Genomic DNA, 15,653 nt, shown 5'->3' with positions numbered 1-15,653 from the left:
TTTGCTGCAACAAACTGGCATGGCAACCCCTTTGGAAAATGTTTCTCCTATTCTGAATATAAGAAGAGCCCTCTTGGATCAGACCAGTGCCTGTCTAGTCCAGTATACTGTTCTAACCAGATGCCTATGGGAAGCCTGCAAGCGAGACATCACTAGCTCTCTCTTACACTTTGTTCCCCAGCAACTAGCATCTCAGTCATAGTGCCTCTGATTCTGGAGATACAGTCATCATCCCAGGAGCAGACAGTATAGTGGGGCAATGGCACTTACCTGACCTCCTGACAGCTGAGTCACTGCTGCTTACCAGGAAGGGACAAGACAAACACAAGGCAGTGGGGAGGCTGGCATGGTGTGAACGCATTGGTGGAGCCAACCTGTTGCTCCTGCTGGTGCATTTGCACTGCGCTGATCTTCCCTGCCACCTTGTTCTTCCTCACCCTGGTAAGCAGTAGCAACTCAAACATCAGGAGGTCAGGCAAGTGCTACTGACCCAGCACACAGTCCACTACTGAGTCATCATGAGTGTAGCCACTGATCACCTTATCCCTCCTGAATTTGTCTAATGCCCTTATAAAGCCATGCAAGTAAGTAGTGATTGTCACAACTTCTTGTGGAATTGAGTTCCATTGTTTAACTATACATTGTGTGAAAAAGTACGTCTGTCCCGAATCTCTCAACATTCAGCTTGGTTGGATGACCCCAAGTTCTAGGATTATGGAAGAGAGAAAAACTTATCCCTATAACTTTCTTCATACCATGAATAATTTTATACACCTCTGTCATGTCCCCCCACTTGTTCACAGTCGATCACACGTGCACCCCTGGATTATTTGAGGGCACTTGCTCCTAGGAACATGTGGATATAATTTCTGCCATCCTCCTAAATCCTTCCTCTAAAAGAAATGCACGCAAAATTATGTAACTGGGTCATCACGTCCACTGATAAATAAGCACCTTGGCAATTTCAGAGCTGTATCCCATAACAGGGACTCTTGGGACTCTTCTAGTGAATTTTTACACTTCTACCAACTAATATCAAAAAGTTGTGGGGGGAGGGGATACATCTCATGAATCTTCACTTCTGAAATAAGGTCTAGACAAAAATGGGAAGGAGAAACAGTATACACCAGCCATGATGTTAGACCCTTTAGGACTCTGAAGGGTTTTCAGTTTGCTTTATTGTCTTGATTCTGTCTGGGCTTCAAGGATAAGTGCTGGCAGAATGAAGGTTGAGTGCCTGTCAGCAGTAGTACACCTGTAGGATTAATTAACTGTGCTGGCTCCTGTCTATTGGCCTATTTCACCTGGCAGGTGATGTAACATCCCTCACACTATCCCAATAATGGCTTCTGGAACAGGTGTGAGGCATTTAGGATATCAGGCCAGCCAGCATGTAATCACTAAGGGTCTAATGTCTTGTTATAGATTGGGGGCAAACCCTAGAAATTAATAAATGCCAGGATTTTAATTAATTGGGATATGGATTTAAGTGCACAAGTGTGCCAGACAGGGAATTCCAGGAATTCCTGGGCTGGTTTATGCAAACCAGCCTGCCCAAGCTAGGACCATTAAGGGAACAATAGAAGGCTGTTGAGGATCATTGCCAATGGAAGAGAACTTACCCCTGCCCTGAGGTGTGAAGACAGGGGTTTGAAGGGTTGCCAAGGTGATGGGGTGCATTTTTGAGAAAGGGTTTCTGGGAAGAAGTAGGAGGATGAAAGAGCTGAGATCCATCTTAGAGGGGGAAGGTTGTCGTGCTGTAAGAGCTGGACTTCCTACATGCAGAATGAAGGTGTAAATAGGTGAATACACCATATTTCTTAAAGCACAACAGTCTCAGCCATGTCTTCTGTTCTCCAAAGGGACACAGACCCCGTGTGTGTGCCTGGGACCCCATGAGCTGGTAACAGTATATAACTCTCCCCGATGGGGTCTCTCACATTCAAGATTTGGTGTAGGCCATGACTTCTTGGGTGCCAGCTGGAGTTTCTCCGTTGTCATTCCTTGGAGCTCCTGATAAAAGAATGGGGAAGTATTTTATCGTCCTTATGCTGTGTTATTCTGGTTTCACCGCCTTTTATTCTGTACTGAAGCCTGGTACTTAATAAAAGCACCAACACTCTCCACTACTGTTACTGCCACTGAATCCAAAACAACTACAACATTGCATTTGGCAAAACAATAATGCATAAGGATATATAAATTTTGTATTTTCTCATTATGAAAATATAATGCCACATTTGGAATGTCACTCATGTTACATTTCAGAATGGCCAGAATGTTATAAGCCAGAAGAAGACTCTACTGCCTTTTCAGCAGCTGGGTCCAATTAAGACAGGCATGTTTTCCTCCCATGTCTTCTTAAGTAAACAAAATGAAGACTTGCTTTTAAAAATAATTATAATGGAAGGTGAGAATTTAGGGAAGGGACTTCAAATATCTGCAAAGTCTACTAATTGTAGCATATGTTTGGTTTTTTGTTGACATGGAGAATGTTCCATAATGTCACTGTGTAGACAGTAGAAGAAAGCCCCATTTTATTCCTACAGTCACGATGCTGTTATGATTTAAGTGAGACAGTAGTGCAAAACTGTATGTGCTGAGAGTGTTTGTTTTGTTTTCTTTTTTTGGTCACATTTGGCAAATAGTTCTTATTTGTTACTCTGAGGTATCAGGAATGTAGAAATGGCCCAGTTACAAAAGAATATAATGGTGGTGGGAAGGGAACAAAGGGTAAAGGGACCATTAGGTCCAGTTGCGGACAACTCTGGGTTTGCAGCGCTCATCTTGCTTTATTGGCCGAGGGAGCCGGCGTACAGCTTCCGAGTCATGTGGCCAGCATGACTAAGCCGCTTCTGGCGAACCAGAGCAGCACGCGGAAACGCCGTTTACCTTCCCGCTGGAGCGGTACCTATTTATCTACTTGCACTTTGACGTGCTTTCGAACTGCTAGGTTGGCAGGAGCAGGGACCGAGCAATGGGAGCTCACCCCGTCACAGGGATTCGAAGCGCCAACCTTCTGATTGGCAAGCCAAAAGGGAATGTTAATTCACCACTGTGCATCCATAGGGTTGTCCAAAGCAGAGGGATAAGGGGCTGCAAAATCATGAATTCCAGGGACCAAAGTTACCTCCCTGCAGCACTGTGCCAAATAGACTTGTGCCACTGGGACCACAACCACCAATAACACCTGTCTGTGTACCTTTGCTGTTCAAAAGCAGTGCGCTGATGGTCTTGGGGACAACAATTCTATTTAGTGCTGCTCTGGGAATTCAAGGCTGGCGCCAAGTCTCCTCATGAAATCCTCCTGGGGACGGGAGAGGCCTGCAAAGCCCTTGCTCAAGCGCTGCAGCTGAATTCATGCTTCAGTGTGGCAAAGCTGTGATATTACTGCACTCTGCTCACGCTATCAATTCCCTTGGGATTTAAATTGTGGGGTGGGAGAGCTGCTGTTACAAACCAGACCCCTCATACAGAAAAGAAACCTAAGTGATTTGTCCGAAATTGTGTAAGTTAGTGGGTGGCAGCAGAAATAACAAGGGGGAGGGAAGGGGAGGGGGTCCCAACACACCAGACATATAACGGTTTTGGTTTCTTATACTGTTAATGGAGAAATCTGAGGGCTCCCTTGGACAAAAAACAAGGACACCAGCCAGGAATACCAGAGCAAAACAGCAGCCAGTAGGCTTGGTCTTTATTGAAGACTGTTGCGACAGGACTCCCACCTGCCACAAGGTAGAACAAGATGGAAGCCCCGAACAAAAGAGCCCCCAAACTTTTATTAGCTGCTAATCCCCATGTTACACCCCCAAACTACATCACTAATACATCATGGTTACATCATGAAAGGGGAGGTCTGATGGCAGTAATCTGAGCATCCTGGACCCTGCCCCATGGTTCTCCTTGCCCTCCACCAAACACCCATCAAGTGTAAGAAAAGAGATATTTACATTTCCCTGTTTCCCAGCCAAGTTAATCACACCCTTTTGTCTTCATCTGGGTTTGTTATTTCTGGAATGGCTACCTGTCTGGCACTCAGGTACCAGGATGCCAGGAATTATCACTCAGGCAGAGGGGCTGCTGAGTAGCTGAGCTCACATGTCTATATGAATTTCTGAAGTTTTCCCAGTGAGCCAGTACATAGATACATTTATCAGTGAATTGTTAGATTTGGTATCGTGCAGCAAAGGCGCTTTGAATAGATAGGAAGAAACTCTGATGAAGTGTTTTGTGGGGACAAATCACAAAAGTCACAAAAGTGATGGTGCTGATTTTGGTAGTGGGCTGCATGTGCATGATATCTGCTGGAGGGGCAACCCCCCCAACCTATACATAAATTCCTGCAACAATACCACTTTAAGAGCTGTGGGGAATCCTGGAAACTGTTAAGGGTGCTAGGAATTGTACCTAGGAGCCCACTATCTTTAATGAACTACAGTTCCCATGATTCTTTTGGGAAGCCATCACTGTTAAAGTGGAACAGGAGTGATTTAAATGTACTGTGTGAGTGTGACACCGGTGTCTTTTGCATGCTGGGCTGTCATTGTTTCCACCACGGCCTTCCTCTTCCCCCACCTCTCCTTTCCCTTTGCCCTCTGTGGGCAAAGATGATTAAGGCACTAACTCCATCAGTTTAAGCCTTGATCCACCAGGCTGTGTGTGTTAGCGCCGACTAGAAATAGCAACCAGCCCAGCTGTACCAATGAGCTGGGAGATTTCAAGCGTTTTTCGCATACATGGCAAATCCCTTTGGGCAGAATAAGGGTGAGAGGATCAAATCTTGCCCCTCAAAGATGTGGCAAGAAGGCCCCAGTTTCTCCAGGCGTGAGGGGCTGCAGTTCATCATTCCTCCCCCATATCCTGGAGGAACCCTCACCCACCCCGAGCCGTTGATGCTTATTACACCAAAAGGGCATTAAGCATCCATTAATCTTAATCAAAATACTTTGGCTTCAGAGGATATTGTAGATATTTTAGCTTCCTGTTTAGCAAGCTGCATTTGCAACAAAATGGTGCCATGTAAAGTCCTTCTGTTAAGGATTTATTCCCCTTCCAGGATATTCTATTCCAACCTCTTCTCCCCTGCTTTCCTCCTTTACCTCCAAGGAATCCAGGGAACTGTAGTTTAAGGGTGCTGGGAATTGGAGCTGTGTGATGGGGAAGGTCGAAGCAGAGAGGCTTGTAACACCAGCTAAAGAGGCTTCTGCCTTCTGGAAGATGCAACTGCTAAGTGTGATTTTTACTGCCTTCAGGCATACCTTCCCCTTGGCCAGCCGCACTCTACAGATAGCGTTGTGTATGTGCCAAGAATGAGATTCACTATGTTCTGATGTTATTTTGATAAGCACTTTCGCGTTAGTAGCTCCTTTCAACCAATCTCCAAACTGCTGTTTAAGAAGCAGTCTGGGGAACCAACACAAGAAACAACAAAGGGGAAATTTGACTAAGTATGGGCATCACCTCCTCACCCCCTACCCCAGAAGCGCTTCTTTATGGACAGCACATGTGCTGTGTGCCAAATGCTCAGAGTGTCAGCAGCCTTTTGGGGAATCAGCTGACAGATAAAGCATCCTGGAATCACGCCAGTGAGTCATGCTTTATGTGCCTGAGGTTCACACCCAGCTTTCACGATCAAAAGGCTGGTAAATATTATTGCTAATTGTAAAGCAATTCCATTGGCATTCGTTAGCCGTGGCTGCTATTACTATGTGACTAAACGATGCTAGCAGGATTCCCACAGGTTGGCCACTGTGAGAACAGAATGCTGGACTAGGTGGGCCATTGTCCTCATCCAGCAGGCTCTCCTTACATTCTTACTGTTTCTGAAATATTTCCTTTGTGGCTTTGATATGTTTCATTACTGCTTTTGCTGCTTGGACTGGAATGCTCTTTGATGTAGCTGCTGTTGCTGCAAGCCGATTTTGTTGCTGCAAGCTGATTTGGGCACAGAGTGGTAGTTTTTTCCTGCCGGAAAAGTGGCATACAAATATTAAAGCAAATCGTATTGGGAGGACTGTGCATAAAGCCCGACACATTTTACTGCTTCAGTTGAACGGCGATATGGGGGCCTCCCACTCTTTTCCATACACAGAAGCTAATTCCATTGGGAACTGACTCTTAAGTCACACTGCCTGATGAAGAGGACAGTGTCCTCACATGAACATAGGAAGCTGACTCATATTGAGTGAGACCATTGGTCTATCTATTATCTGCACTGGCAGGCAATGGCTCTCCAGGGTTTCAGAAAGGGAGTCTCTCCCAGCCCTACTGAAGATGCAGGGGATTGAACCTAGGGAGTTCTGCATGCGGTGCAGATGCTCAACCTCTGAGCTACATCTCTTATTCCCCTGCTCCTGGGGCAGCAGGCTAACGTAGGGGCTACAGGGCAGACCACGTGGCCCACAGCTCTACGCTTTCCATTCCTTGCTGCCACTCTCCACCCTTTGTCATCCGCCTCGGCCTAATGCTAGGGCCGTGAGCATCATGTGCCCATGTGCTGAATTCAGAGCAAGCCGCTGCAGCTTTGAAAGGAGTATGTGATGCACATGTGATTCACGTGCGCAGCACATTTGTGAAGCGGCGAGCAGGGGGGATGCACGTTTTAACAATGAGCATCTGTGCAAGAATGCGGATTTACTGACTAGCGAGCAGCAGCAGCAGCACATGTGTGCTGTGCATGGGCGGGCAGTGATGCGCAGAGCTTCAGGGTGGTGGCTTGTTTGTTTGTTTCTCATCAGTGAGTAGGCCAGGCGCTGAGCTTTTAGAGGACTTCTGTGGGCATGGCTGCCCCCATGTGGATTGGATGGGGCAGCACATGCTGTTACGAAACCAGCCAGTTCAGCGAGGAGACAAGCTCACATCCTTCTGTGGGAAGAGCAGCAGCAGCGATACGCATATAGGCGAGAGGAGAGGGAGAAAGGATGGCTTTGAAATGTGCCTTCCCAGCATGCTCCAGTGGATTAGCCCAGCATCATTCTCAACCCAGCTTAGATTTAATTCTTATGCAAGGGGTTTCCGCAGAAGGGACAGCTTGTCCTGGCCAGCTAAACAAAGTGGCCGGGCTGGGACGAGGCACCAATTAAACAAAGGGCCTCTCTTCACTGTAGTAGCTGATGTACGTAGGATGGGAGAAGGAAGGAAATTGCTTTCTGCAAGTGGTTCATGACAGATCATCCCCCCCCACCTGCCCAATCCAAAGTAAATAAGTAAATAATCATTTAGCTGCATTCAGGCTCCCCATGCTGTCCTTTGGGGTCAAGAGGACAGATCTTGGAGCCTTTCCGTTACCTCCAACCTGACAACACCTACAAAGGGTCCAGTTTCATCCTGTGCAGAATTAAGCCCCTTTTATATACTGAGGGACACGGGTGGCGCTGTGGGTTAAACCACAGAGCCTAGGACTTGCTGATCAGAAGGTTGGCGGTTTGAATCCCCATGACGGGGTGAGCTCCCATTGCTCACTCCCTGCTCCTGCCAACCTAGCAGTTCAAAAGCATGTCAAAGTGCAAGTAGATAAATAGGTATCACTCCGGCGGGAAGGTAAACGGCGTTTCCATGCGCTGCTCTGGTTCGGCAGAAGCGGCTTAGTCATGCTGGCCACATGACCCGGAAGCTGTACACCGGCTCCCTTGGCCAGTAAAGCGAGATGAGCGCCGCAACCCCAGAGTTGTCCGCAACTGGACCTAATGGTCAGGGGTCCCTTTACTTTACCTATATACTGAGGCTGCAATCTTAAGGCAGGGGCTACTGAAGGAAGTTTGGCTATCTTACCACATGCGCTGCTGAGTTTTGCAGCCCTCTTATCTGTTTCCAGGCTGTGCAGAGGGTGATCTGAGTCATGGGGAGGGTGGAGAGGGTGGACCATGAATGTGGTCGTGCTCAGTTTATTTTTTTGGTTGCTGTTTCGTTAGTATTGTTTTATAGGTTATAAATGCTCAATTGATTGGTTAATCATATAATATGACTTCTGCTTTAATTGTGTTGTTTTGCTTATTTTTTGTTGTTCCTTTGTTAACAGTGTTGCATAGATTGTAGAGATAAAGAAAGGACGCAGGTGGCGCTGTGGTCTAAACCACTGAGCCTCTTGGGCTTGCTGATCAGAAGGTCGGTGGTTCAAATCCCCGCAACGGGTTGAGCTCCCATTGCTCTGTCCCAGCTCCTGCCAACCTAGCAGTTTGACTTGGAAAGCTGTCGGTGGACAAACACCTCCCTTGCCACAACCCCATAGTCACCTTTGACTGGACTTAACCTTCCAGTGGTCCTTTACCTTTACTTTTTTAAAAATAGATTGTTATCGATTCACAGAATATTTGTTAATTATTCTATACAATTTGTGCCGTATTTGTGATGTTCTATCATGTTATTGTTGTTTATTGATTGTAAGCCGCTTTGGGATTTGGATGAAAAGTGGAATAGAAAAAAAATAACCAGGTTGAGGAAGTCTGGTTTAATGGGAGGGGAGCGGGAGGGGAAGTGTTAGTGGTGAGTCCTGCTGGAGAGGTCAGGAATTGATCCTGGGACATTTTGCAAGCGCTGAGTTATTGCCTTCTTTATTGTATTTTTGTTTTGTAGTTTGTTTCGAATTTTCCTTAAAAATATATTTTAAAAACCCAAAAGTTTGTGACAGCCAGCTTAGCAGCTTTTGTGCTGATAGGTGAGATACAGATTTTGATTTTGATTTTTAAAGAAATCTGCAGTAAACCAGTCTCAGCAATTCTGTCCCAGGAAGTTTTTTTTGGAACCAACAGGGCTTGTGGCATCTTGTGCAAGAAGCATGTGCAGATGCAGTACAGGGCAAGGCTGCTATACCTTTAATAGTTATGCTCTGCCTGTTGAGATTCTCTCCACACACCCCACAACAACTAAAGGTCCTGGAGCCCTGACATTGGTTGCAGCCAGTCATCCTTTATATAGAATTGTGGGCTAAAATCCCTTCTGCTTATTCGGTGTCTGCTTTTAATGTGATGGTCATCCAAACCATTCTATCAGAACATTACTTTCCATTTCAGAACACCTTTAAAAGTACAGTTCCTCACATATCCCTTCAAAATATACAGTGGTACCTCGGGTTACATACGCTTCAGGTTACATATGCTTCAGGTTACAGACTCCGCTAACCCAGAAATATTATCTCAGGTTAAGAACATTGCTTCAGGATGAGAACGGAAATCGTGCGCCGGCGGTGCAGTGGCAGCTGGAGGCCCCATTACCTAAAGTGGTGCTTCAGGATAAGAACAGTTTCAGGTTAAGTACGGACCTCCGGAACAAATTAAGTACTTAACCTGAGGTACCACTGTATGCCACTAGCAGCCTCATACATGGCAATGGTTGAGAATTCTAAGAAACAACAACAACAACAAAAATCAGTGCAGTTTTGATTCAAAATGGCATCTAAACATAGACAAAAACATGCCCCCTGAGGAACCATCACACAAAATTTGGTTATCTTAAGGTGTAAGATAAGACTTTTATATCTGATGCATTTGGACACCTCTTAAGATATAACGAACAAAAAACTTTCCAAAATATATAGTCTATTCTGATACCCAAATACTGACAAGGAGCATGTGTGTGTCTCATTCCTCTCTCCCTCTCATAACACTTTTCTTTCCCCATGGGAAAAAAAAATTCCAAACATTACACCAACTTTTGCCAACGTGGCGCCCTCCATAGATTTTGGACTACATCTCCCATCGGCCTCATTCTGTCTGGAGCTGAAAGTGAGTCGTAATCCAATACCTATGGGGGGCACCATGTTGGCGAAGGCTGCATTACATCATCTGGCGTGTGTGCCGTTAATTCTCCACTTATATGTGCAATGCCCCTGTTGGCCACTAGGTGGTGGACTTGGGACAATCAAGCAGGCCTGCTTTCCTCTTACCCATAAAACATCACTCTTAGTATTTTTTCCTTGAGTACAAGGCAGGGAAGCAATGTCCAATTATAAGGATGATTTGCATCTCATCAACTCGGTACTTCAGGTGTTTGACCTGAGTGGGAGTGAAGGGTGGGTGGGAAAGCTGAGCAATCTTCCTGCTGTCAGCTCAAATTAAACAAACGAAGCTGCCATCTACTGAGTCAGAGTCCGTCTCTCATCTGTTATTGGTTGCTCTGACTTGCGGTGGCTCTCCAGGGTCTCGGGTGCAGGCCTTCAACTCAAGATGCCAGAAACTGAATGTGGGACTTCTGCATGACAGAAAAATAGTGCTTTTCTGCTTCAATGTGGAGCACTGTGGACCTATTTTTACATTTTGCCAGGAACTCCTCTTCAGTCTAAGGGCTCTTCTGGATTGCCTGATTATTGAGGGTTTATCCTGATTTGGTTGCACATAGTTCATGTAGAGGGTTAGACTGTACCTGATCTTTATTCATCTGGTACGCAGGGTGAGAACCTATCTGTCCACGGACTGTCTCGCCAGAGTGGTGCATGCTCTAGTTATCTCCCGCTTGGACCACTGCAACATGCTCTATGTGGGGCTACCTTTCAAAGTGACCTGGAAACTACAATTAATCCAGAATGTGGCAGCTAGACTGGTGACTGGGAGTGGTCACTGAGACCATAAAACACAGGTCCTGAAAGACCTTCATTGGCTCCCAGTACGTTTCCGTGCACATTTCAAAGTGTTGGTGCCATAGCTGTCAACGTTTCCCTTTTTTAAAGAGAAATTCCCTTATTCCGAATAGGATTCCTTCCAAGAAAAGGGAAAAGTTGACAGCTATGGTTGGTGCTGACCTTTAAAGCCCTAAACGGCCTTGGCCCGGTATACCTGAAGGGGCGTCTCCACCCCCATCGTTCTGCCCAGACACTGAGGTCCAGCGCTGAGGGCCTTCTGGCGGTTCCCTCGCTGTGAGGAGTGAGGTTACAGGGAACCAGGCAGAGGACCTTCTCAGTAGTGGCGCCGGCCCTGTGGAATGCCCTCCCATCAGATGTCAAGGAAATAAACAACTACCTGACTTTTAGAAGACACCTGAAGGCAGCCCTGTTTAGGGAAGTTTTTAATGTTTGATCTTTTATCGTGTTTTTAATATTCTGTTGGAAGTCGTCCAGAGTGGCTGCAGAAACCCAGCCAGGTTGGGGTATAAATAAATTTTTATTTTTATTTTTATTTATTAGTTCTGATTTGTTTACAGGGCATTAATATGAGAGTGAGCGTTCACCCTGATTTGCTTGTGAAGTATTTATGACTATTTGCATTTGTTCATCGCTTACTGCACAAAATGTCTCGAAATGATGTACGATTATAAAAGCATACATCTTTTGATTAAGTTCTGTGTTCAATCCGCCCTTTTCAGTGGATTTCCCTGTTGTTTCCCTAACCACAGAGAAACCTGTTTCTTTTCTATAAAAGTGGATTTGTTGTGCAAGGGCGACAGAATGCTCTAATTCACTTCAATTGCTCAGACCTAAATTTCACACTATGCGCTTGAATCACTCCAGCAAAAACAGAGGCAGTACGGAGACACCCCAAGCCAGGTTTGTGAAGTCTGCAAACACCATATCCCTTCACCACAGAACTCTTGTGCTGCGTTGCTGCCGCTTACCGAGAGGAGGAGCATGGCAGTGGGAGCTTGCAGTGCGCATGCAGCAGCAGGCGCAGCAGATTCGTTCTGCCACAGTGCCCACACCACACTGAGTTTCCACTGCCTTGCCTCTCTCCCTCTTGTTAAGCAGCAACAATGCAGTCAGAGAAGAAAGCAAAGCACCCACACAACCCCACCAGCCACTCCTGGGTATTTATGTTTTCCCATTAATCACTCCACACTTTCCAATGCATTTTCCAGCCACCTTCCTAATCACAAACAAATAAGTTTTTTGTAAGGTGGGTTTATTGCACTAGGGCCAGAGAGTCCTTTAATCCACTTTAATTGCACCGAACCTCTCAAGGTTGCTGGCCCCTGTTGTGCCGGATTGGTTCCTTGTGTTCTAACTGGTTGTGTAACCAAAGGAAAAGGTACATTTTCTACTTGGTAGAGAGGCAGTGTCGTGTAGTGTTAGAGACTAGGGACCTGGAGACCAGGGTTCAAATCCCCACTGAGCCATGAAGCTTACTAGCTGACCATGGGCCAGTCACGTCCCCTGAGCCTATCCTACCTCACAGAGTTGTTGTGGAGAATAAACGAGGAGGGGGAGAGCCATGTGTGTCACCTTGAGCTCCTTGGAGGAAAGGCAGGATGCAAATGTAACAATAAATGAAGAAATTAAGTGTGCATTTGGAAAGGGGCAGCACCAAAATGCATCGGCGTGTGAGAGATACCAGCCTCATGACTACCGAAATTCAGCTGCACTCAGGTGGAGATCTCTTCCTTCGTTGCCCCCCACCCAAGCCTTCCACAGCTGGTTCCAGTGAAACAATGTAAGGCCCGCGAAATAAAATTTAAAAATTGTCCAGTAGCACCTTAGAGACCAACTAAGTTTGTTCTGGGTATAAGCTTTCATGTTCATGCACCCTTCTTCAGTTCTGACCCTGTAAGGCCCTATACGCCTCCCAGCAAGATTTGAAGCATCCTAGAAAGGCTTGAAATGTACAAGTTAGCCCTACTGGGATGGGAGAGATCATAGACTTGCAGGGCAGTGGCAGTGGCGTAGCGTGGGGGGTGCAGGGGGGCCCGGCCGCACCGGGCGCAACATCTGGGGGTTAGGGCAAATCCATGGGTTAGGGGGCGCAAATCCACGGGTTAGGGGGCGCAAATTACTTGCCTTGCCCCGGGTGCTGACAACCCACGCTACGCCACTGGGCAGTGGCAGGGTTTGGGGGTTGATGCCAAAGGAACCATGACAGAGAGGATGCAGATCTTACTGGAGATCATGGATTCCCTAGGATGTTTCCCAGAGTTTTGAAGAGGCTGAGATGGAGTGACCTGCATCACATAGGCCTCCTGCACCCTGCAGCATTCGGGACAGCCATTGCACTGCTCTCCTCCTGCATTTGAATAGCCTGTATATTTCTGCACATCCAGAATTATTCTCCCATCCCAAGGCCTGCACATCTGCATACCTGAAGCGTTGTCCTCCTTTTCCCTTTGTTTGCATGTGAGATCTTCCTCCATCTATTTGTGGCATGGGAAGATGGTTAGAATAGGCCTTTGGCACATGATGAACCTCGGCAAATCTCATGACCGTGCAGCCAAAATCACATTACCTCTGTATGGTACAGTTGGTGCGCCCTGTTATGCAGCATGCACGTGCAAATCCATCCGGCCTGCTATCCCGATGCCCACCTTCCTGAGTCAGGGTGTTTGCGTATATGTGTCTGATGGGGAGTTGGGGGGGGAGAGCAGTAATGTGTCCTGGATTCCCGTGTCCTCGTGTACAGAGCCCTTCCTTCTCAGTCCATTAGTTAACTTTCCAGTACAATGCCCCAGAGACGAGTGCCAGCCTCTGAAAGCTATATTAAAAGCCAAGTCAATACCGGCCCTCTCTCATGCCCTAAGAGAAAAGACTTCATTAATTATCACAGGGGAAGGAAAAGGTTGTGAGGGACGGTGGGGGTGGGGTCTGGCACGCAAATGGAGCAGCATCAGCGCGTGGGGCTGTGTATGAGACAAGCAACGGGAGATTCAGAGTAGTAGCACCATTTAATCCCTGTGTGGCTTCCACGGCCAATTAGCCGCAATCAATTGTGAGAGAATCATTGCTGACGTGTTTATGTGGTATGGGGGACCATCTAGGTCAGATGGTGGCCCTGCAGATGTTGTTGGGCTCCACCTCCTGTAGGCCGCAGCCAATGGCCAGGGATAAAGGGAATCATAGGATTAGGATTGTCTTGATATCCCTTTACTATCCCTGTTCTGTCTTGGCCATGTGTGCTCGTGTGTGAAATATATTGTTGGTGTTCTTTTCCAAGCTGCCCCATTGTTTTCTGTCTTTTGAGGGTTTGGAGATCAGTGTCTGTGTGCCTCTTATCTAGCTATTCTTTGCCCCACTGAACTGTTTGGTGGGTCACAGGGTGCAACACGAAAATTTATTTTTTATTTTTGAAACTCTCTTTAGCAAGAAATCAGTGTAAACATCCCAATCCAGAGAAAACCCAATTGATGTTCTCTCTGATTCGGTAGTAAAGACGAGGTTTCCTCGGCCGTTGGGCAAAGACAAGTCTAGATGAGCCATAGTCTTCCTTGCATATTCCTTGGCCATGCTCAAATCATTCCCATCCCCTTTTCCTTTCCCTAGCTGGCAACAGGATGCCAGGGAGTAGAAAAGCAAGATCAGCCTGTTTAGTACTTTACAGTGGTACCTCGGGTTACATACGCTTCAGGTTACAGACTCCGCTAACCCAGAAATAGTGCTTCAGGTTAAGAACTTTGCTTCAGGATGAGAACAGAAATCGTGCTCTGGCGGCAGGAGGAGCAGCAGGAGGCCCCATTAGCTAAAGTGGTTGAGAACAGTTTCAGGTTAAGAACAGACCTCCAGAACGAATTAAGTACTTAACCCGAGGTACCATTGTATAACTCATGAGCAGGAGTTTTGTCATTATTAGTAAAAACGGAAGTATTTAACCAGCGCCGAACAAATTAAGAATGCCTTTGTTATCTCTGTGGACCCGTACTGAAGTCTTTCATCTGCGGGTTTCTCACAAATTCCGATAAGTACATAATAACCTTTATCTGCCAGTGAGCTAACGGAAAAGATACATCTGGTTAATGAGGCGAGGAAGGGCAGGTAATTAAGCCGCTGCATCTTACCAACCTTCTGCTGAGTCCATGCAGGGCGTTCAAGTTACTCAAAGCTCTTCATCAAATGTTGCTTCTTTCTCCTCATAGATGTGAAGCCCACAGTTTACATTGGAAATATCCAATGCATCACATTAACTGTCTTCAATTCTCATTTTCATTTCTTATGCTTATCATATATCTGGCCTTTTCATAACCTGTAATTTTTCTTTTTATCCGCTCCTGGCCTATGGTGCACGTATGTGTATATAACATTCTCCTACCCCTCTTTTACCCTAATTTAAACCCATATGTCAGCGTGTCTAGGTTGTAAGCTTTGTGGGGCTTGGCATATGGGTTTGCTCGTGCTGGCTAAGGCTGATGGGAATTGGAGTCCAAAAATATCTGGAAAAATCATGTTGGCTACCTCTGCTGTACAGGCGTGTCTATAAGCTATTAACAAATGTTGGATTTATATCACTTTAACCATTATCACTCACCACCACCACCAAAAAAAGGAGGAAAGTATAGTTTAAGGAGGATACAATGAATTCTGTTTAAACTCCCTTATAAAACCATTCCTCATAATTCCTTAGGGATGAGTGGATCTATTAAACCAGTTTAAGTCTGTGGAGTTGATTTGCACATGGGATTGGTCACCATGCAAATGCTAATTGTCAGGGAACTGCCATCGGAACTAGAGGAGGAGGCGAGGCTCCACAGCGATGCTGGAGAGGGGCCAAGCAGGGAGAGAGGCAGGTCTCTGGCTGGGGAAGAAAATCAGCGCAACACCAGGGATAGAGGGGGGCCGATGGGGGAAGCAGAGAGGAGGCTCCAGGACTCTTCGCAGGAGACCAGCAAGGAGAGCACAGGTCCTCCGCTGCCCACACCCACCCTGCGCAGAAGACTTCCGCGCAGGGAAAGTAGGCGGCGACTTGGCGTCATAGAACTTCTTTGCTGGAAGAGGTTCAAGAAACGCCCACTGACGGATTCTGCTAGCGACT

The sequence above is a fragment of the Podarcis filfolensis genome (genome assembly GCF_964270895.1).
Source record: "Podarcis filfolensis genome assembly, chromosome: 10".
Taxonomy (NCBI): Eukaryota; Metazoa; Chordata; class Lepidosauria; order Squamata; family Lacertidae; genus Podarcis; species Podarcis filfolensis.
This window is presented reverse-complemented; position numbering follows the sequence as displayed.